Source organism: Marmota marmota, unplaced genomic scaffold (genome assembly GCF_001458135.2).
Source record: "Marmota marmota marmota unplaced genomic scaffold, marMar, whole genome shotgun sequence".
Lineage (NCBI taxonomy): Eukaryota > Metazoa > Chordata > Mammalia > Rodentia > Sciuridae > Marmota > Marmota marmota.
The window spans coordinates 3,278,351-3,300,592 of record NW_025999927.1 but is presented as its reverse complement, the minus strand read 5'-3'; the positions used below and the strand labels follow the sequence as shown (position 1 = coordinate 3,300,592).

Below are 22,242 nucleotides of genomic sequence, written 5' to 3'. Positions count from 1 at the left end.
CCTGGTTCCCCATCCCCTCGACAGGAGGTGGGCCCTTTGTCAACAGCAGCGGGTGGCACCATGGACTTCATTTGGCATGAGATGAGGATCAGGGGGCCAAGGTAGCTGAGAGGAGGAAGCAAAAGAAGGGCTCGAGGACCTCAGGGAAAGCAGGCCTGTCATTTGCCAAGGACTGGTTGTTTGTGACCCCTTCGCCCCAACCCCCAGTGTGACTGTATTTGGAGAAAGGGCCTTTGTCATGATGCTCAAGGATAAAGGAGGTCATTAGGGTGAGCCCCGATCCAATAGAATTAGTGCCCTTCTGAGAAGGGACAGAGAGAGCTCTCTCTCTCTCCACTAAGCAAGGACTGAGGGAGAAGGTGGCCCTTTGTGAGCAGGGAAGGAGGTCCCCACTAGGAACCAGCAAGCCAGCGCTATGGTCTCTGCTTCCAGTCTCCAGACCCACAGTGTCCCAAGTAGCTGGGATGTGGTTGTTGTGCCTGCCCTGGGGGACTTCAAACCTGAAAGACTGAAGAGATGAAACTCTCACTGCATGTTCTCACTTCCAGGTGGGAGCTGGAAGGTGGTCTCAGAAGTGGAGGGCAGAGTAGTGGCTGTGGCATCTGGGGACATGCTGGGGAGGAGGAACATGGAGAGGGTAGTTCCTGGGTACAGGCACGCAGCCCTAGGGGAGGAACGACTTCTAGATTCCATAGCAGGTAGGTAACTATTGTTGGTAGCAATGTATGGAACGTTTCAAAATGGCTAGTAAAGAAAGATTTTGAATGTTCCTGACACAAAGAAATGATCAACGTTTCCGGTGACAGACATGCCAAACACCCTGACCTGCACCTTCCACACTGAGGATGTTGAAATATCACCCTGCACCTGGTAATCATGTACAATTACTAGGTGACAATTAAAACTATTTTACAAGAAGGGTCAGGAAGTTTCAGGGGAAAAAGGTCCTTCAAGGCCATCTGAGACATTGCCTGTCCAGTTGACAGCAGCCCTCCCAAGGCCCACGGAGCCTCCCCAGTCCACTCAGCGTGTTGTGCTGACTTGGTCTTGTTGGCACAGGCGGAGGAGCAGAGGCTCCGGACACCTGCACCCTTCTCAAGGCTTCGCCCTGTCTCTATGGGGCCCCTCACCTGCAGGCGTCAGTGGGTGCCACTCCATCCCGGTCACCAGTAGGGGCTGTGTCTTCTGGCCGGTGGTCAACAGCAGGAGAGGTCAGCTCTTCATGAACCAGGCCCATCTTCATGCAAATGTGTCTGGGAATAGCAGGGAGCAGAACTGCAGGGTATTTGTGGTGGAGAGAAGTGGGGCTGCTGGGGAACAGATGCTTTATTGGGCTCCTGTGGAGCACTAGCTGCTCCTCTAATGTGTCCACTTCAGGCTTTCAGTAGGGAGCAACTGCTCCATAAGTAGCAGGCATATGAGCCAGGCATGGTGGCCACGCCTGACATCCCGGTGACTCGGAGGCTGAGGCAGGAGGATGGCAAGTTCCAGGCCAGCCTCGGCAACCTAGGGAGAACTTGTCATGGGATAAAAGTTGAAAGGGCTGGGTGCAGCTCTTGGTAGGTTGCCCTGCAGTCTCCAGTGCTGCGGCACGAGGAACAGGCACGGAGCAGGGTGTCACTGTGCCTGGGGACCTGCCAGAGCCCACATGCCTCTCCCAGTGACACCTTTTTGCCTGGCCCTGGGCGCCTTCTCATTTTCTCTAAGTTTTATAATCTTTTCCTTTTTTCTTTACTTTCTATTTTGGAGAAAAGTCCTACCTCAGGAAAGTTGCAAGACTATTTAGAGGCGCAGGTTTCCTCCTCTTCTGGGCAGAAACATTACTGGTAGCTTTGTCTGGGCAGCTTGAGGTCCAGCTGTAGGCTTCGCAGCCCCCAGGTGACTCCATGCTCTCTTCACCTGCAATCCTGTCGTCTCTTCGGGGCCCATAGTCATGGCTGCCCAGATGTCCCAGGTCCACGATTGCCCCAGGGGATTTGCTTATCCTGTCTCTTTAGCCCTCTTTATCTGGAACAATCAGTAGCCTTTCCTGGAAGTTCACAGCACTGATTCTGGGATTGTGCGGATCTGAAGAGGGAAGCAGAGTAGCGGGACTGCCAAGAGTGACCAGTGGACATTTGTGGGGAGCACGGGTCAGGCTCAGGAGGGGGGCTTGGGGCTAGGAAGGAGGTGTGGACATAAGGCCACAGGGAATGACTGTTGGAGAGGTCTGAGGAGGGCCACTGCTCCCATCCATGGGCTAGGCCTGAGCGTGGCCAGCAGGTAGGCAGCTGGGGTGGGGAGGACAGAGCAAGGTAGTGCTGATGGAACTACAGTGGCCATGTCTGTCACAAGAGATATTGGTGACCTCCACAGGGAGCTGCCCTGTGCCTGGGCTGTCCCTTGGATGAGGTGAAGGAGGAGTCAGGAGTCCTGGTGTGGAGGTGCCCAGCAGCGGGTGGTGTGAGCGTCTGCAGAGCCTGTGCCCCTCTTGTGCACACATCTGCCTTGGTTGCACGAGCCCTTGTGCATCCCACAAACGCCTCTGCACTCCTGTGAGGGATCTGGTGGGAGCAGGAGGGTGGACGCAGGCACGACAGCACTCCAGGCCGCAGCCCTGGCTCTGCCCCACGGCACCCATCCCACCTGCTCCTGGTGACTTTTCCCTGTGAGCCTGCAAGCTTCCCAGGGAGGACAGGCCCAGTCTGTCCACTGTGGCATGTCACTAGAACCGCCTGGAGCCTGGCATGGAGTCCTCACAACTGACAGAAGAGGTGAACCCGGCTCTGCTCTTTCAAAGCCGCTGAAGTTCTCCCTGGAGATGACCTGGGCAGTTAGGTTCCCACTTGAGACACTGCTGAGTCCAACCACCTTCAATGGTGACGTTGTCTCAGGATAGACTGTTCTAATAAAGGGGGGGATTCAATTCCAAGTACAGATGACCCAGTATAATCCAAAATATCATGAGAGGAGTTTATTTCCTCACATAGACCCAAGTCCAGAGCAGCCACTAAGCCCTCGGGGACCTGGCTCCTTCCATACACTGCTCTGCCCATCCTTGGGTGTGGTCTCATCCTCTTGTGCCAGGCTTTCAGTGGGGAGCGACTGCTCCATAAGTAGCAGGCATATGAGCCAGGCATGGTGGCCACGCCTGTCATTCCAGTGACTCGGAGGCCGAGGCAGGAGGATGGCAAGTTCCAGGCCAGCCTTGGCAACCTAGGGAAACCAAGAAGGAGACTCCACATTTCAGGCCAGTGGGAGGGGGGTGACAAAGAAGCAGCTCAACATGCAGCCACAGGACCTTCTGTGTATACCCCACCATCTGTTAGCTTCTCCCGTGGTGCAAAGGAGGCTGGGAATGCCATCTTTTCTCTGGGTGGCATGTGCCCAGGGAAAAGGCCTTGCTCTGGGGAGCAGTGGTCTGGCTTTGTCTGGCCACCAGCAGTCCTTGCCATAGCTGATTTGGGGAAGGCCTGGTGTGTCTTTCTTCTTACTCCCTCTTGTGCAGAATGGGATGGTGACCAGAGGCTTGGGCCTGGCACTCTTGGGACAGGGGTGAGGCTGGTCCACCTTAGCTTTTGCTAGAAGTGGGGCCAGTTGGTGGTGGTGCATTGTGATTGGCTTCCTCGTGTTAAGTGGCACCAGGCAGTCCATGATGCAGGGAAAAGGGCAGGCATCACCTAAATGCCTGGAAAAACCCAAACCAAATCAGCAGCAACCACCCCAAACCCGAGAAAGCTGGTTACGACCTAGGGGCCAAGGGGGGAAGGGAGGAGACCCGCAGCAGGGCCATGAGTCCGTCATGGCGACTCTCTGGCCTAGTCTGTGGCGATGTGATTGAAGAGTGCATTTACTATCAGTGGATTTTAAATCTCCTTTTAAAAGCGTGAGTCTCAAGGGAGTGTGTCAGAGGCGGGCAGCTGCTCCCCAGAGGGCAGTTTCCAACTTACTGTGGCTGAGCCTATTTTGTTTTATTAAAGAAGGCCAGCTGAACCTGCCTCCGTTCTCATGCTGTGGACCCAGAATGCAGAAAGCAGAGCTGCCTCTGCAGAGCCCAGCCAGTAGGATGCCAACGAGGGACCATCCTCGCTCTGAGCCCTCACTGCCTTCTGGACTCCAGGTGGACCCTGAGGGTGGGGGAAGCAAAGGCTGTGGGTAAAGGAGGGGCAACGTGCTCCTGTTTGAGCAGATTCCACCTGAAGATGAAACGCTTGTATTCATTCAAGGCCCCTCCGTCCCCGGCCTGGACGCTCCGTTTTGGCCATTGCACAGGACCTCCATGCATGAGTATGTGCCCATAGGCTGGGCCTCGCAGGGCTGGAGCTGGTTTTTAGCTGTGTCTGCTTCTGTCTAAGCCCTTACGTGTGCGGCGGGCCAGAGAGGCAATGTAGGACACTGCGTAAATCCACCGGGGAGTGAACAAATCCAAAGCCAGGGCAGCCGCTGATGTGCAGGGCACACTGCATTCTAGTCCTGGGCACCCAGGCCTCGGGCATCCAAGGCAGCCATAGAAGGCAGGGCTGTGTTCTCGCCTCTGGGGTGAAGGGAGGGAGCTGGGAGACTCTGAGTGACTTGTCTGCTGGTCCCTGTGTGATGGAGGTGGGATCAGGATGGGGCAGTCTAGAGGGGGGCAGCTGGCATCATCACCGCCAGTGGATGCTTGTGCAGGACAGGAAGGTGCTCCCTGGTACAGGCGGGGAGCCCTGGGCTTGGATGGGAGTACAGAGCAATGTCCCACATAGTTACCTCCACACGCCACAAGCCAGCCAGTGGGGTCAGCCGCCCTCCCTTTAAACATGGTCACTGTGGATGGCGAAGATCCTCAGCTGGCTCAGCCCCTGCTCTTCTGTATCTTGCTTTTGCCAAGGCAATAGTAGCCCTTTGGCTTTGGGTCTGAGTGAAGATGCACCTCCTCAGAGGGGGTCTCCTGTCCCAAGCTCTTTGCTGTGAGGCCACATCACCAGCATTACTCAGGTCACTTTGACCTGCCAGCTTTTTTATGTCTGTTTACCAAGCCCCAGAGAGGAGGAGCCACGGTTGGACTCTTCCCTCATGTGGCACTGACATGACCATGAACTGCAGCATGGTTTCTCTGGTCTCTTGGCAACCCGCCGGCTGCCCTGGTACCACTGGGCTGTGGACATGGCAGGTGTGTTCCTTGGGAGATCATCAGTCTAGTGGTAGCAATGGGAGGGCCCCAGTGACACTGTGATCTCCATCCACCTTGGGAGTAGCCGATGGGGTCCATTGAGGTGAGCTGAAGCAGGGAGCAGGTGATGCGTGGATGAAGCTTGGGCTTCTGGAGGCAAGGGACACACAAGGAAGGGGACAGTCCAGCCACAGTAGGCAAGGAGGTCCAGGCTGTGGTGCTGGGTCTGTGAGTGTGTTCAGTCCCGTGGGGATCTGCATTCAGTGTGCCTGTCTAGCTTGACTCCATTGGTAGCCTTGAGCAAGTGTCTTACCTAGCACTGGGAGCCTGGCCTGTGTCCTGACTGTGGCTTCCTGGGCTTCCATGACCCAGTCCCTGAGCAGTTGCTGGTCCTCTTGATGGCCTGGCTCCAACACTTGGAGCCTAGTCATTGGTGCTGTCCTTCAGTCCTAGACCTTTCCCAACCCTCGCCCCCATCTGTCCTCGGATTGCCCCCGGCTCCCTGGACTGAGCCTCCTCCAGTTTTTCTCGGTCACTACCCTGTCTCATGAAGGGTCCTGCCCAGCCTGGGCTCCTGTGGCCTGGTGTCTGCTGAATTGCACTGAGCCTGGCAGTGGGAAACAGATTGATGATCGCACATCTTCCAGGCCCAGGAAGCAGAACCAGCCATGTTCGTTTTGCTACAGAGGAGGGTAGTGTAGCGTGGAGCCCAGGGCTCACTCGCTATGTGCTGTTTTGAATCTGAGTTAGAGTCAAATTTGTCTCTGATTATCTGGGTGAACTCCTTAACTATTTGTTTGTAATACCACCAACTATTTCCAGATGTTAGCGCAGCATGTATACCGTGCCACTGAGGGTGGAGGGGTTAGTGCTGAAACCATTTTTAATATAAGAAAAATGCATATGGAGAAATTAAATCCCCTACTAAAGATCCGGCACTGTTTACCCACCACAGGTTTTTTCTTGGCTGGAACACATCTGTCTCCCTCTTATTCCAGCTGCTCCCGCTAGCTCCAAACACTGGGATTACCCGATTCCTCTCTGGTGGTTCAGTGATCTGGCATCTAGAGACCAGCAAAGGCAATTTCAGAGTTCTACTAACTCCCATATGGAAATAAGTGATAGTCTCATGGGGTCACCATGAAGATGAAGGGGGGCAGCAGACAGAAAGCACCTGCGATGGCACCTGGCTCCTGCTCAAGTTTTGGTGAAGACCAGTTTGTCTTTCTCCTTAGGAAGACCCATTTTCTCAACACCTGCACTAGAGACCTTGCTGCCTCTGATGTGGGCTTATCTATGGCTCATCCAGAGTCCAGAGATTGGGTAGAAAGAACAGGCTTGTGGAGCTGGGAAGACATGTGTGTGAATCCTGGTTTGTGTCTTCCTCCCCGGTGGCCTTAGGTGCAGCAGCTTGGCTGAGTGTCAGGGCCTTCATTTGTAAATGGAGAACGTCCTGCTGAGAACACGGGCCAATGGTGAAGTATTGCACAGAGATTGCTGTTATCACTGTGTCTGCCACCAATTTTGGTAGTAATTTGTCACCAGAGCATCGTATTCTCAGGTATCTTCATGGGTGCTATGAAACTGCTGTATTGTGATGCCAATCATTCATTTATTCATCTAACTAATATGCATTGTGTGCTTGCTCTGCGACAGGCACTATTCCATGTGTTGGGAATGCAAGAGTCAGCAGGGCAAGCCTCAGTCCAATGGGTGTCACATTCTGGTGAGAGGGACAGACAAGAAACCCATAGGTCATGGAAGTCTCTGTAGGTGTAACAGGGGCTCAGAGATGAGTTCGTTGGAGAGACTCACAGTCTGGCTGGCATACCCAGGCTGGCAGTGAGACAGCAGTTCCTGGTCTTCTCGACCATTCAGCTTGTTCCTGGCGGGGTCTTTGTAGTGCCCAGCCTTGAGCAGCCTCCCTTTTTGACCCTAGGGCCTTCTTCTTCCCCTCCAGCCCTTTCCTGCACAGGCTCAGGGGCCTTCATTGCACTTTGGCCCCTGACTCCCAATCTACTCTCTTCCTGGAGAAGGAGGTTCCCGGAGCTTTGAGAGGAATGTTTAGCTGCTCTCCAGAAGCAGCTCAGGAAGCTAGATCATGCTTCTGGCTGTTAAGAAGCACTTTCTAGAGGATGGCCATTCTCCACCCCCAGATGGCTCCCTCACACCCCTGGCCATGCTGACTCTCGAGGCCTTGTTCCACCGAGGTGTGGAGCTACCACCATTGGGGCAGCCTGGTATCTCCCCGCTTTTCTCCACCTACTAGATTCTACCTACCTATGACGTCCACCTCAGCAGTAGAGAACGTGAGCTGATTCCCCATATCTCTGATTCTGGTGGTCCAAAAGCCCTGAGGTTTTGTTGGACACACAGCTAAAAGTGAGGTCTTCTTCTCTGCCCGGTGGACCATGTGACTGGGGACTCCTTCCTTCCTTCCTTCCTTCCTTCCTTCCTTCCTTCCTTCCTTCCTTCCTTCCTTCCTTCCTTCCTTTACCGGGGATTGAATTCAGGGGCACTCACCACTGAGCCACATCTCCAGCCCTATTTAGAGAAAGGATCTCACTGAGTTGCTTAGCGCCTTGCTTCTGCTGAGGCTGGCTTTGAACTTGGGATCCTCCTGCCTCAGCCTCCTGAGCTTCTGGGATTACAGGCGTACACCACCACACCCAGCCTCCCCCTGCCTTTCTGGCTGGTATGGCTGTGCAGTTGGTGTCAGGACTTGGTTTCTTGGCAGAGTAACTAGTTGGAAGGTGCCTGGTCCTGGAGTTGGTGCAGCTTGCCCCACAGTCCTGGACCATGGGTGCTTGTGTAATCATCTCAGAGAAGCTGTGGATCTCCCTCTCAAAAGCCGCCGCTATTTGGGTTATAGGTCAGGTTGGAGACCCCAACTTGAGATCCGGGACATTCTTTCTGCTCTGTGAAGTCCTCCCAACCTGTCTCTCCAAAATATCCCCAAGGAATGTGATTCTGCCTCAGTGAAAGTGGTTCTATGTCTCTGTAGGAGCAGACAAACCCTGGACAAGGCAAGCCCAGGAGCAGGAGCCTGTCTGCCCGAGAGCCAGCAAGGCCCCCTGACTTCATCCTGGTGCTTTGTGAGTGTCTGCCGGCAAATCCTGGGTGATGGAGAGTGATCCTGCTCCTTATGGAGAGCAAAGACTCCAAAGCAGCACTGTCCAGGAGCAAGGTAATGCAGAGCACATGTGTCATTTCAAATTCCCTACTAGCCACATTAGGAAAAAAGAAGAAGAAGAAGAAGAAGAAGAAGAAGAAGAAGAAGAAGCAGCAGCAGCAGCAGCTAGTGAAATTAATTTTAGCCTTAGGTTTTATTTATATCTACACATCTGAATATTGCAATTTTCCTTAGTAGTCAACATAAAACTTATAACTAAGAATGTCTGACATTCTTTCCCCCCGGCTGTCTTTGAAATCTGGTATTTTGCTCTTAGGGCACGTCTCAGTTTGAACCGTGTGCTTGCCGGTCACTGTGGTGAATGGCTGCTGTCTTGGACATGGCATACACGGAGGGCCCAAGGCCCTGGAAGGGTGGGGAAGATGAGGATGGGCCTCATGGGGGCTCAGCTGTGAGGCTGAGACAGGAATCCTCCTTTGAAGCCAGGTTCACAGCACTCGCTGGGCACAGGGATCTGTGATTCGTGGGCTACGCTGTCTCTTGGTCACTGCTGAGCAACTTGGATATAGAAGGTGTGTTTGGGAAGAGCCGTGAATAGAAACCAGGCTGTGGGTGCATCTGTAGAGATGCCCAAAGCCCACCCCCTGACCTGCCACCTCCACCTTAGTATACATAGGCTCCATTTCTAAAGAGCAAGCCCCTCTCAACCTTTGCCCGGAGGTATGGTGGCGTGGGGCGAAGAGGTAGGTCAGGAGCACCCAGGTCTGGCTTTTCACCTCTGATGCCCGAGTGGCCCTGGCTAAGCCGTTTCAACTCTCTATGCCTCAGTTTCCTCAGGAGGCCTCCAAGAGCAGCCTAGTGGGCACAGAACCAGCTCTTCAAAAGAGGCGATTTGCAGCCTGGTGACGATGAGGGGCTCATGGACCAGCTCTGATGACCTGGGTGCAGGGGGAAGGACACTGCAGGCTCCGTGGAGGCACCCAAGGGAGGACATTATTCCTGGACCATTGCAGCAGCAGGGGTTTCCGTCCAAGGTACCTGGCCAGGAAAGGTTGGCCTTGGAGAAAGTGGCCTCAGAGCTTGAAGGAGGGAAGGGCGGCCACCACAGGGGCGGAGCAGAGGTGGTGTCATCCAGAAGACAGCCGAGGAGGGGACCTTGCCTTTCCTCCTCTCAGGGAAGCCCCTGTGGTGCTCTGGAGTCTGCAGGGGGTTCTGAGTAAATGGGGCACAAAACACTGCAGCAGCCCCCTCCCCCTCGCCCCCCAGGAGGGGGAAAGTCTCAGCCGTTACATGGATCCCTTGAGGGGAAGGGAAGCAAAGAAGGCCTGAAACCCCCTTCAGGCCTCAACTTTCCAGTATCTCAGGCTGAACTCTTCTTGGCCATCGCTCGCCCAGGCAGCAGCTGTGGTCTCTACGTGACTGCATGCAGTGATCCAGCCCTGAGGCACTGGGGCTGCTCCTGCTGGGGCCCCTGTGGAGGAGGCTTGCTGGAGGCCAGCTGGGAGCGGAGTTTAGGAAGGAAACGGGTCTGAGTTCCAAAGCTTGAGGTTCCAGTCTCCAGAATATGAGAGCATCCCTGGAGTAGCAGAAGCCCAGCTCGCTGTGTCGGTCCTGAAAAGTTGAGTGCTGGAACTGCCAGATGGCTTCAGAAACTTGGGATTCTGTACTTGGGAAGTGCCAACCTTTCTGGAGGTGGCTGTGCTTTGGGGTGAGCAGTTGAGGAAATAAAAGAGGCCAGGGCCAACACCCTGCAGAAAACTGCTAGGCCAGCACTGCAAGAGGCTAGACAACCCCCAGGCCAAGTGCATCCTTGCTGGGGAGAGAATTTGCAGGGAGGAAGCGTGTCATTAATTGGACGGGGCTCCTTCTGTCTCCTACTTGTGGGGACAGCCAGATGTTTTTCCACATTGAAGGCTCATCCACTAAAGACCCAGGCGAGCCTGCGTGTGTCCTGCTGTCTCTTAGTGGGGTAGTTTTCTTGGTGGCTCTGTGTAGAATGGAAGTGGAGAGTTTCCTGGGGGTGGGCATATGGTGCACACACGTGCTCAGCAGTGTTTGTGGGAAGGGTGCACGGGGGATGTCACGCCTGGCGAGGAGGAAGAGCCACTGGGTCACTCCTGTGTCCCTCTCTGACGCATTCTTAGGTAGTCTCATGAAGAGAACCGAAAGTCCATCTTTCTTGCCAGAGTCTTGCTGCTATTTTGCTGCTCAAATCCCTCAACTAAGGGAGAAAAATCCAATAAACTTGAAAAGCCTCCCCATCCTGGAGTGTCGGGGATTAGTGGTCATGCTCGACTTCGAATTATCCAAGGTGCAGATCCAGAGCTGAGCTGGCTGGGTGCAAGCAGGGTCCTTCTGCTTACTAGCTGTGAGGCCCCCAGCACTTCACCCCCCCCCTTGCTGGACCTTAGTTTTCCTATTTGGAAAAGGAGGTGCCGACACCCTGAACCTGCAGCTCCCTGGATCAGGTAGAGCTTTGGACGTTGGTGGGTGTGTGGCCAGCGCTCCTCTGTGGGACCTGGGCTGAGGCTGTCCACACGATGTTCTTTTTGTCTTCCAGGGGAGCTGGTGCTGGACTGGCATTCGAGGGCAGGAATCCCCGGGGAGACTTGGATTTGTTATAGAAACCCACCCTTCAACTTGGCCAGCCCGTTTCAAAATAGGGAGTTGACCCAATAGCTTTGGTGAATGCTCGTAGTTTAGACAGTGGGAGAGGCAGGAGAAGGCACTCCAGAGACAGCCTCCGCAGAGGCTTCCGGGGCAGAGTCGGGGCAGAGTGGGGACAGGCGCCTTCCCTGGGGCCAGTGATGACACAGTTAGAGAATTTAAAGATGAGAAAAACCAACCAGCCTCGGAGACTACTGTTTATCATCGCCATGCAAGAAGGGGTTAGTATCTGTGAGAGGATTTCCCTCTCCATGAAAAAGAATTTGTTCTAAGTTCTAAACAATTGACACAGTTACTGTTGAGCTGCTGAGTTTTAAGAAAATAAATGAGCTCTGTGGTGCTTTTTGATTACTTACTTATCCTTCAGGAGAAGTTGCATTCTCTGTGGAAAACAGCTGGCCCCCAGTCCGTGCTTGCTCAGTGACATGGCTCATTTTGAGAGTAAATTCATAATAGACTGGAACTTTCTCTCCTCACTTTATAGATAGTTCATCTGTCCACCTTCTCAATACAACATATTCTTTTTTTTTTAAAGTGGGTGTATCAAAATTGAACGGAATATTATGCAGTTATCAACAATAAGAAGTTGGATCAGTGTATGATCTAATAGAGGACATATCATACAATGTCCAACATGCAGTGTTCAAGTAAGTAAGCAAGTTGCAGAACACTTAAAATATTTTAAAAGGTAACATTTACATGTACTTACATGTGTGTACACACATGAAATTTGTACATGAGAAGAATCTCTCAAAGGACAGATAAACAATTTTGCAGACTTAAAAGGAGAATGATAGCACAGAAATGCAAAGACAAAGACCCAAACCACTTCAATTCTGTCATTCTGTCACTGCTTGGGGATTTTGTTTATGTTAAAAATTTAACACAGTGAAACAGAGTATGAATCAGGAGTGCAGCATTTTCGTCTGGTAAATGCAAATTTTGGTTCATATATTATTTTATTGATATTTTTAAACACTGGCATCTTTCTTTCTAAATTGTTTATTTGAAAGATAAAGAACGTATGTAGGGGGTGATGACTATTTCTGGTTATCGCGTGGCTCCTAGGTGAGTCATTTCTGCACAGGGGTGAGTGCCATGGTCTGCTCCGGTGTCCGTACACTGCGCCGCTCACCTCTAATCAAAATTTGAAAATGCTTTGGGGCATTATTATCCCCACAAGATTTGCCTGGAGGAATGATATGACCAACACTGGCAAATCCATGGCAAATCCATTCTAGAAGGTTTTGAGTGATTTCAGGAGCATCCACTTTATTCCTTCCACCAGGGACATATTGTTCTTTTTTCTCACCATAGGAAACTCCCTATTTCCTGACCCTGAAATTCCTGGAAAAAACCTCTCTTATTCTAGAGTTGAGAGACTGAATATGCCGATGTGGTAGTGGCAGTTTCTTGGGATGCAGGGGTCTCAGCTAAAGGAGCAAGGCACCCACTGGGGAAAGTGTGGAGAGGGAGGACAGCGGCTCGCCCCCTCCTCCTAAGGACCCGTGCCCCTTGGGTCCTGGGGGCTGCTCCCACGCAGGCCTGCCTCCCTTTCCTGGTGAGTCTTGTGCCCTAATCTACCAGGACGGCCTCTCCCCAATGCTTCCTGGGGCTCTGTTATTGGAGGGGTCTTCTGGCAGCAGAGCTCCCCCGCACAGCCTGGTGCAGGCACTTAGTGTGCTGAGTAGTCAGTGCACTGTGGCCCTGGCTGGGCAGGAGCCTGTGGCAGCCTGGGTCCAGAATTGGCTCCTAGGGACAAAGACAAGACTGTATCTGGCCATTTGGGAGGAATGGATGTTTTATATGCGGGCAAGAAGGTGGTTGGAACTCTCTCCTTTCCTGGTGACGAAGCTGTGTCGCCTCTTGGCTTTCTTGCTACAAAGGACTCGCAGCTGTTGTGGCGCTGTCCACGGGCCTTCTCTTGCACGGCAAGGCTCAGTGGCCTCAGCGTGTCTAGGAGGCCTAGGAAGACTGGCCTGTTTCCAGAGACACATGCTTTTGCTGGGGGTGGGGGTGGCAGTTTGCAGCAGTTGGCAGATGTGACCCTGGTGACATCCAAGCTAGGAAGGTCTGCTGGGGGTCATGGCTGTTGGTGAAACTGTCCAGGCCTCTTCTGCTGGGGCTTTGCGTCCTCTTCCCAAGTGTGAGAAGGCAGTCCCAGCAGGAAGTGTGGGGTTGACCAGGGACTTTAACAAATGTTGACGGATGGCTTTTGTGTCATTGCATGGGGCATGCAGGCCAGTGAGGAAAGTCCCTGCCAGGCCCCAATAAAAGCTGTGAATAAAAGCTGAAGGTGCTTTGAAGTTTCTAAAGTTGGTTATTTGAAGAAAAATGTGCAGCAGGGTCTTCTGTGTTTGTAGGGTGAGAGGATCGATTCTTTCTACACCACAGAGCCTGCCTGTAGCACCTGCCTCTAAAGTTTGCACACGGGAACATGAATCAAGCCTACAAGCAGTTAAATAAAATATGCTCTGTTCTCATATTTTACAAATCTAGGGGTTGGGGCTGGGGTTCAGTGACAGAGAACTTGCCTAGGATGTGTGAGGTGCTGGGTTTGATCCTCAGCACCACATAGAAATAAACAAACAAAATAAAGCTAAAAAAAAATCTATAGTCACATATTTTTTTCATATATTTCAAGACAAAACTGAAAAATGTGTAAAGCTGTAGTTTTTTACATGACCCAAAGCTGGCAGATATCAAAGATGACTGAATTAATTATTAAATGTCCTTTTGTTCTATTTGAATGATGAACAAGATAAAGATACACATAATTTATAATTACTCTATAGTTCTCTAAATTAATTTTTTACCTTCATTTCATCACAACCACAAATCCTGTCATTAAAAATGAACATTTTCACATAATTTTGTTCTATTTATAACAATGAGCTAAGGGATTTTTAAAAAAAAAATGTTAATGTATTTGAAATATGCACAATTTAAATATATTTTTATCACAAATGTGAAAGTATATGTAAAAACATAAAAAATGTATTTTCTCATATATATTTTCAAAGAGAGTTATTTTTTTCTTATAAAACATTAAAACTGGAAAGGCAAAATTACAAATTAGCATTAATAAATGTCAAAAAGGTAGATGAAAATTATTTAAATAAAACTGGATTTTAAATGTTAATTTATGAAAAGTAAATGAGATCTTATTAAATATCCTTGTAAATAATACCTCCCAATTCTAGCATTCGGTTCCCACCCAGCCACTGACATAAATTGGCATTGCCCAATGTCTTGCCCTTGGACCTACATGGCTACCAGTTCAGAAATCATGGGAACCGTGGAAGTCCGCTCCACACTCCTCATGGCCACGCCACCTGTGATTGTCATGACGCCGTGTGACTTCCTGCATCTCCAGGAGCAGTTAGAGCAGCAGCTCTCCTGGATGGTTGAGTTATGCAAGTGTCACTTGCTCCTCCTTCCTGCCACCCAGTGAGAAGGCCAAGGGCTCTTGTCTTTCCTCCTCCCTGTGTTGGGTTAGCTGCTCAAGTCCCCTCCCCTCCTGGGCCACCGTCCCGGGGGACATCAACAGTCCTAGTATGACCTGCAGAACTCTGGGGCACTTGGAGGCAGTGAGGCTTTCTTTTTCATTCCAAGACCAGGCACAAAATGTGGAGATGGATGGGAGACGCGTTTCCTGGGGCCTGAGTGGCCATGGTTATGGGGGTGGATGTTTAGGGTTAAGAATGCCCAGAGCCCTGGACCCCAGGCGACAGAGGGGCCGTGTGAAGTGGTCTGAACCTCGGGACTCAGGTCAGGTGTCCCTTGGCAGAGTCTTCTGGGCGTACTGAGCACTCATCCCGGGTACTGGGGTGACTCTTCTTGCCTTCTGGTGTGACTTACCTGGCTCTGCAGGGCTCGGTTTCTGGATCAGCCATCCTCTATGGAAGAAGGAAATTTCTGAGAGTCCCAGCTGCCCAGGGGCTCGTTCCAGCCCTGGCCAGTCTTGGGGTGGTGCAGCATTGGAGCTGAAGCAAAGGTTGTGTGGACCTTGCTCTTCCAGTAGGGTCCTTCTCCTGAAGATGTGGGAAGTCACATGGCGTCGCAGCAATCACAGGTGGCCGTGAGGAGTGTGGAGTGGCTTCCCACGGTTTCTATGATTTCTGAACTGGTAGCCGAGTAGGTCCAAGGGCAAGACGTTGGGCGATGCCAATTTATTCTAATGCTAGAATCGGGAGGTATTGTTTACAAGGATATTTATTAAAATCTCATTTACTTTTCATAAATTTATATTTAAAATCCAGTTTTATTTAAATAATTTTCATTTACCTTTTTGACATTTATTAATTTCAATCAATGGCCAGTCTCGGAGTGGTTGCAGCACTGGACCTGAACAAAGGTTGTGTGGTCACCTGGGAGAAGTGGGTGCTCTGTGGTGGCAGGAGCTATGGGGTGGGCCTTATGTGTCTGTGCACTCCTCTCAGAGGCTGCTGCCCAGGTACTGTCTCAAGGCTGGACTTGATCCTTGGTGGGTCTGAGCCTCATCTGGCCCTCACTCCTGTGTCCCTGACTTCTCTTCCTATTTCTGTGTCTTTCCCTCAGATCCTGAGCTCCATCATGGTCTACTGCCTGGCAACTTCAACCGTATCCCTGATTCTCTCCTTGCTGGCCAGCTTTGCCCCAGTGGCTCCCCTCCTGCAAATAGGGCAAAAGGCATGGAGATGAGACCAGAGTGTCCGGCTCTGGGGGTTTGATGGACCGAGACAGACAAGTGAGCGTACAAGCAAACATTTTGAAAACGAGCGCATGAGTCAATGGTCAGGACTGGTGCACGTTGATTGGGGTGGATGTAACTGAAGGGTCACTAGTAGGATTTCCACAGCCAGCTGGCTCAGGGCCTCTCTGGTCACCCTGGGAAAGCCTTACTTTTTGAAAGGTTCCAGTCCTCTCTCAGTGAAAACACACGGGTGTGACAACACCCATGGTTCCCTGACTTCCACAGACTGAGGTCTGAGCCCATTGAAATCAGGTGTCTGAAGTCACGCAGAATGGCTTTCAGTGGTGCTGTGAGCCGACCGTTTCAGGGTACTCCTTCCTCCGATTTCACAGATGTGTCGGTTGGATTTTATTCTTAAGTGGCCTAAGCCAAAAGCATCTTCTCCCAGAAACAGCAGGTTCATTTCAATTCAATATTTCACTTTGGACAACTGCTTGCCTTCATTTAGCGCCGCATGCTGGGACTTGGTCTCCCCGGGCGTTCTGGCTTCCCTCCCGTTAGCGACGGTGGCAGCAGTGCAGACAGATTGAGGCCCCAGGAAGGCGGACCCCCCAACTGCGCGGCAGCAGTGAGCTGGGAGCAGAGGCTGTGCACGCTAATGGTTGTGAGTGCTGCTTTTCCAGCCATGAGCTGTCTATATCGCATTTGCGTGGAGACACAAAACATCTAACTATCAGACGAAGCCAGACGCAACACCCAGCACAGAGAGGACAGCGTCTTCTCCAGCTGTGTCTGGTGCCCGGGGTCACCGAGGGGAAAAATGACAATGCCTTGTGTGCTGGGTGGTGGGTGGCTACAGGATTTAGAGAAGTCTCTCTCACTACCCCAGGCAAAAAGCCTTCGTTGTCCTCTGCCTGGGTAGATTACTCCTGCAGACACTGGTCTGAGTCTAGGCTGAGCCCAGTCTGCCCTGCAGGGCTTCTCTGGTACTGGGGGTTGCAAATGTGGAATTCTGGGGGCAGCTCTCCAGGCCCATGTGGAAAGAAGTGCTGAGACAGAACACAGAGGGCCCTGGAGGCCTGGGGCTGCAGCGCAGGGCTGGCCTCCGGCTTTTGTAGGTGAGGAGGGCCATCCTCCTGCAGCACAGGTGTGCAGTGGTCTTGGGGCCGGGCAGGTGGGCTTGTTTGCTCTGCTGCTTCCTGTGGACAGTGTCCATGGCTCTGGGAGGCTCTCTGCCATCACAGGTCAGGTTGAGCGGCTTCCAGCTCAGGGTATCTGGGTGTACGTGCCTCCTGAAAAGCCTTCTCTCCCTGGACTGGGAGCAGCTTCTTCTGCCCAGCAAAGGAAGTAGGTGAGAGGGAGGAAGACCCCTATGTGTGGCTGGTGGCAGTGGCTCAGAGCCACATGGGGCAGGGGAGACCCTGCTCTTACTGATCTCCTCCTTGGAGGGAAGGTATTAGGGCATCAAGAACATTCTTGCTGCTCAGACAGAGTCCTCTGGAGAAGGCGGCCCAGGTGGGTTAGGGTTAGGCACTTCTGTACTCTGGAGATGGGAGCCTCGTCTGTGATAGTTCTGACTAGGCTGCCTGTCACATCTGCACAATGGGAAGCTGGGCCAGAGGGTTTTACGGTCCACACTGAACTTGAGGTTCTGGGAGGGCAGTCAGAGTTTAGTTACAATCTTTGTTTTCCAGGAGACCCAAGTTCAAGTCCCATTCCCCAGTTTCTTGTTGCTGTGCAGCCTAGGACAAGCCACTCCCCTCTCTGTACTGTCCTCCCAGCACAGGTGGTTGGTATGAGGAGCAGTCTGGCTCACAGGGCTTGCCCTGGACAGTGGTTTCTTTCCCTACATCTCCTTTGAGTTGGCAGAGGCCCACAGACAACCAACCCCATCTCCAGAGCATAGACCTTGTCTACCGCATAGCCAAGTTTCCCATGCACTCCAGATTTGAGGACGGCCAGCTGCCGTGTAATTCAAATGAGAGCCCTGTTGCCCTTTGAGGACAAGCCTCATGTAAGGTCCACCTGTCACCTGAGTCTCTGTGGCCCAGCTCAGTGCATGGCCTCTGCTAGTGCTGAGACACCAGATGCCTATAGCCTCATGTCTGCCCTGCAAGGGGTGCTAGCCTATCCAGGGGCCACGGGGCTGGGTTTTCGACCAGCTCATGTGGTGCTGGCTTGTCTGCATGTGTCAGTGCTGAAGCCCTGTGAAGAACCCTCTCCTGCCCCTTCGATGCCTGCCCCAGTCTCCAGATAAGATGGGAAGGGAAGTGGACGAGGGACTCCATTCAGCCTGACCTCAGTTAACATTTCAGCTCTGCCAGGCATCAGCTGTGCATCACAAGAGAGGTCACTGAGCTCCTGAGTCCCAGCTTCTGGTCTGTAAAAGCGGGTGCTGATTCCTTTGGCAGGAGGGGTGTGAACAGCAAAGGCTGCCAAGTCTCTGCACATGGGAGGCATCGGCAGAAACATTTCCGTTGTTCAGAGCAAGGTACTTGTGCCCTGGACCAGCGTCATCAGCATCACCTGGGAACTTGTGAGCAAGGGAATTGTCAGACCCTCTCCCCATGTGCTGAGTTGGAACCAAAGAGATGGGGTGACGCCATGGATCTGACTGTTCACAGCCCTGCAAGTTCTACAGCATGGTAAGGCCAGAGACCTCGGACTTGGAGATATGTTGCAAACTTCTTCTTCCATGGTATTTCCTTGCCTGGTTCTGCTTCCTTCCTCCGAATGGGACTTGGGAGAGACTCCGAACTTGGGAGGGCAGTGAGTCTGGGCTGGATCTGTCAGCTGGGCTTGGATAATGTTTGCTGGATTGGAGGCAAGAGAAAGGGCAGTAGGACCCTTGGGTCCTGTCCTCCTCTGGGTGCAGACAAGGGCCTCTTATCTGTGCCTGTCTGGGAGGGCTGCCCCTCCTCATTCCCTGGACAGGAGTGTGCGGCTCCTGTGCAGTCTGTCTCCCCCTGCTGCCTGTCACCTGGGCACACTAAGGAGACACGATTGTGGAGGCATGCAGTGGGTGCTTGAACCCTTTGTGGGACATGAGAGGATGGGCACTCTGTAGAGTACTACAGAGCACTTCTGGGAGAAGCACAAGGGGACAGAGAGTGGTGATTCAGATGCAGGCCCAGCCTGGGGGCACTTGAGCTGTGGCCATCCCAGGTGTCCATCAATTCCACATGTGGGCAGCAAGCCAGGTGCTTTGAATGCAGAGTTAATAATTAGGTAAAATCAAACGGTCTATTCTTGAATACGAAACAGAGCAGCATAATGAACTTGTAAAACCTTTTAGATTCTTTTCAGCATGGTGACAAGTTTTTTTAAGTTGTTTTGAAGCTTCTTTTCTCGTGTGGTTTTTATTATGGTAAAATATACATAACATAAAATTTACCCTTTTAACTATTTTTACGTACATAGGTCTGGGACATTAAGCACACTCATGTAGTTCTGCAAACGTCACCACCATCCGTCTCCGGAACTTTTCCATCTTCCCAAAATGAAATTCGGTCCCCATTAAACACTAGCTCCTGTCCTTCCCTCTCCTTGGCCCCTGACGGCCACTTATTCCATTAAAGCCCTGACTGAGATAAAAGGAGCCTTCTAGCAGGTGGTGGGAGGTTCTAAGAAACCCCTCCTTCAAGAGTATACTTAAGAACCCAGTTTTCTTGAGGCAGGACCTCTGCTTGACCTCCAGACGTGAGCACAGCACAGAGGTATAGACGTAGGCGGGAACGTTGGGCCCCTTTGGAATAGTTGCACATGCTTTATTTTGCCCTTGATGAAAAGAGCCGTGTTAAGTTTATAAAAGAGCACTTGCAGAAGAAGAAAGCCTTGGACCCAGCCGTGGCCTTCCTGAGTTGTTGACAGCTGTTATTCACTGAAAACCTCCCTGGAAACAAAGAGATATTGCAGCATTGTTCAGCATGGGTGTTTGAAGTGGCCTCCTTCCAGAGCTCTGCTGATGGAGGGGCCGGGTCTGGGCCAGGGCCTCGTGCCTCCTGCTTTCTTCCTATAGCTGCTGCAGCTTCGAAGGAGCCTGGGAGTGTCCTGAAGCAGTCCAACTTGCAGGCAGTCCTTTCTTCCACGTGCCTGTGACTTCCTGATGCTCTACTGCTCCCTTCACAGGGCTGTGCTGCTTTGGCAGAGAAGCAAAGATGACAGGCACCTTCAGGACCCCTGCTTGTCGATGTCCCTGGGATATCACCTGAGTGCGAGGGTAGGAAGAATCTGGGGCACTTAAGAAAAACGGAAAGTGGCCGTTTTTTTCCCCAGGAAGGGAGGTACCCACGTCCACATCCTGCATCTTCCTCTTTGTGAAATCCATGCTGCGGGCCGGCCCTGGATGCTGTCTGCAGGCCTGTCCCCGCTGGGTGCTGACAGCGTGGGCCCCTGTGCCTTGCTGAGTCATCTCTGGCTCACTTTTCCCACCAGTGCAACGGGGTTAATGACGCCTGCCCCGGCTGGGGACTCAAACGAGAAAACCTAGGTGAAAGTGACTTGAAACTCAGAAAGTGCCTTCCACGTGGCCTGTGGTGGCCTTGTGGCGGGCATCCCTCTGGGGGAGACCTGCGGAGCGGGTTTGGCAGGGCCTCCGGATGGGGTCTCTGGGGGGGGAGCCCCTCCATCCCCCGGCTCACTCACCTCCATCCCCCCCCCTCACCTCCCACGGGTATGATCATTTCCTACGTGGGCCCTGACAATGGAGGGGAAGCCCTTTGGAGAGGTCCGTCGGGGTAAGAGCAGGTGAGGCAGGTCCTGGACGGGGCTCCCAACTCACCCTGTGCTGTCACTGGCTTGGTGACACTTCCTCTGGGAGTTCTCCCAGGGGCAGACCACCTGTGCTGGGAGTGCTGGTTGAGCTGTCTCCCTGTAGACATCTACCTTTAGCCCAGGTCCTGGAACATGGGAGGTCTTCAACTAGCAGTGAGCACCCTAACAAATATCCTCATGGAACATCAGTCATCGTACCTATTTATAATTATTTACTTCTTTAAGATTAGTTGAAGAATAAGTTTTGGGGAGGAAAAAAAAACATGCCGCAAAAGTAGCATCATCAACAGTCTGGTTTCTCAACGTGCCACTGGTAGCTGGGTGGGCCCAGAGCCTGGTAGAAACACTGGTTCAGACCTGATCCAGACTGGCTGAGTCAGCATTTACTTTTCGGGTGTCTTCAGGGCCCTTGCAGATGAGGGAGAGAAGCTCGTGCAGGATGCTCTTCCCAGACCTGGGAGCAGCGGAGCTTGTGGATTCTCACCTCTGGGGAGACTCCCAGCCACAAAGCCAGGGATTTCCCAGCTCTGGTGGGGGGGTGCTGCCAAAAGGGGACACACATGCTCACGGCTCTGGGGGTGGCTAGGGACCCCTCCTTCACTCCTGCAGCGTGTAGGCCAGTGGCCTAGGAGGAGTGAGAACAACCCGCTGCCTTGGCTTTCTCTGGCCCCCTTGTCCTCGAGGGACCCTGGCTGACTAACACCTTTGCCCTGCCCAGGCGGAGATTTTGGTGCCCCATACAGGGAGATGTGCTAAGAGGCGACTTTGGCCTCAATTAGTCCCAGGCTCCAGATAAGAGGATTCCAGATCCTTACCCATGCAGGCGACTGCAGCCCTCCTAGTCTCCCTTAGACGTACCTGCCCTCTCTCCTGCTCCTGGGAACAGCCCTTGCACTCCAGTCTTGGGTGGATTGTGATTCTGCACTACTATTTTACCATGAGCTGAGGTTGGGAGAAGACTACTATTCCAAGTCTGGGCCCAGCTAGCCATTTATTCCATCAGTCCTTTTTGAGCACCTACTGTGTGCCAGGTGCTCAGCTGGGCACTGAAGACACAGCAGTCACCACCCTGGCCCTCATTCTCCAGGAAGACACTGGCAAATGATGGTTAAGAAGCCAAAATCAGCATTTTGCTCATCAGCTGCGTGACCTCTGGAACCTCTCAGGGTCTCGATTTCTTCAGATTTAAAATGGCAATGGACAGGTGGTTTCCCTGAGAGGGTTTCTGTGAGGAGGAAGTGCGTTAATGCACAGTGCCTGGCGATACTTATGCAGACAGGAAGGGGGCTGCTCAGGGACCAAGTGCTAAGTGTGAGCAACCCTCTGGGTCTCCTGCTATATTCTAAAACCCATTTGAATGCTGGCAGACTGTCCTTCAGCTGTCCTTTGGCACTCAGGGCCTGAGACCCCAGCTTCCCATCTGCTCAGAGGGGAATTTAGTCTCCTCCTCAGGTGGGAGTGAAGACTGACCGAGCCATGTAGACAGGTGTGTGGTGGTGCTCAGATCAGGGGTCCTGTCCTCCTCAGCTCTTGGGGAGGATCTCCATGTCTGAACTGGTTTCTCTAATCCCTGATTTATTGCCGTGACGGTGTTTGTTCTTTGTGAGTCCTTCTGCTTCAGCTTTGTGATGAATAAATCCTTGATCACAGTCAATTCCTCAAACAGAGCGACCTTGGGGCTGAATTCTTTGAACCTGTGTTTGGTTATGTCACCAAACTGAACAATGGGGTTTACAGCTGTCCTTCTCTGGACAAGGACGTTTGACCAACTGTTTTCGCAGCAGGATTTGAGGAGGGTGAGGAGCATGTGATTCCATGTTTAAATAAGCCTATCTACACAAGGGGAGGAAGGGAGCCCTCTACATA

At 52.3% G+C, this 22,242-nt stretch overlaps 1 long non-coding RNA gene across 6 annotated transcripts in view; it reads left to right on the top strand.

Moving 5' to 3' along the window:
- LOC107157918 overlaps positions 1-22,039 on the top strand; it is a 54,173-nt gene extending 32,134 nt beyond the window's left edge. For all 6 annotated transcript variants that reach the window (XR_007346510.1, XR_007346511.1, XR_007346508.1 and 3 more), the window contains 2 exons: positions 8,133-8,315; positions 15,489-22,039. This is a non-coding gene — a long non-coding RNA (uncharacterized LOC107157918). The remainder of the gene's footprint in view (positions 1-8,132; positions 8,316-15,488) is intronic.
- Positions 22,040-22,242: the final 203 nt, after the last annotated feature.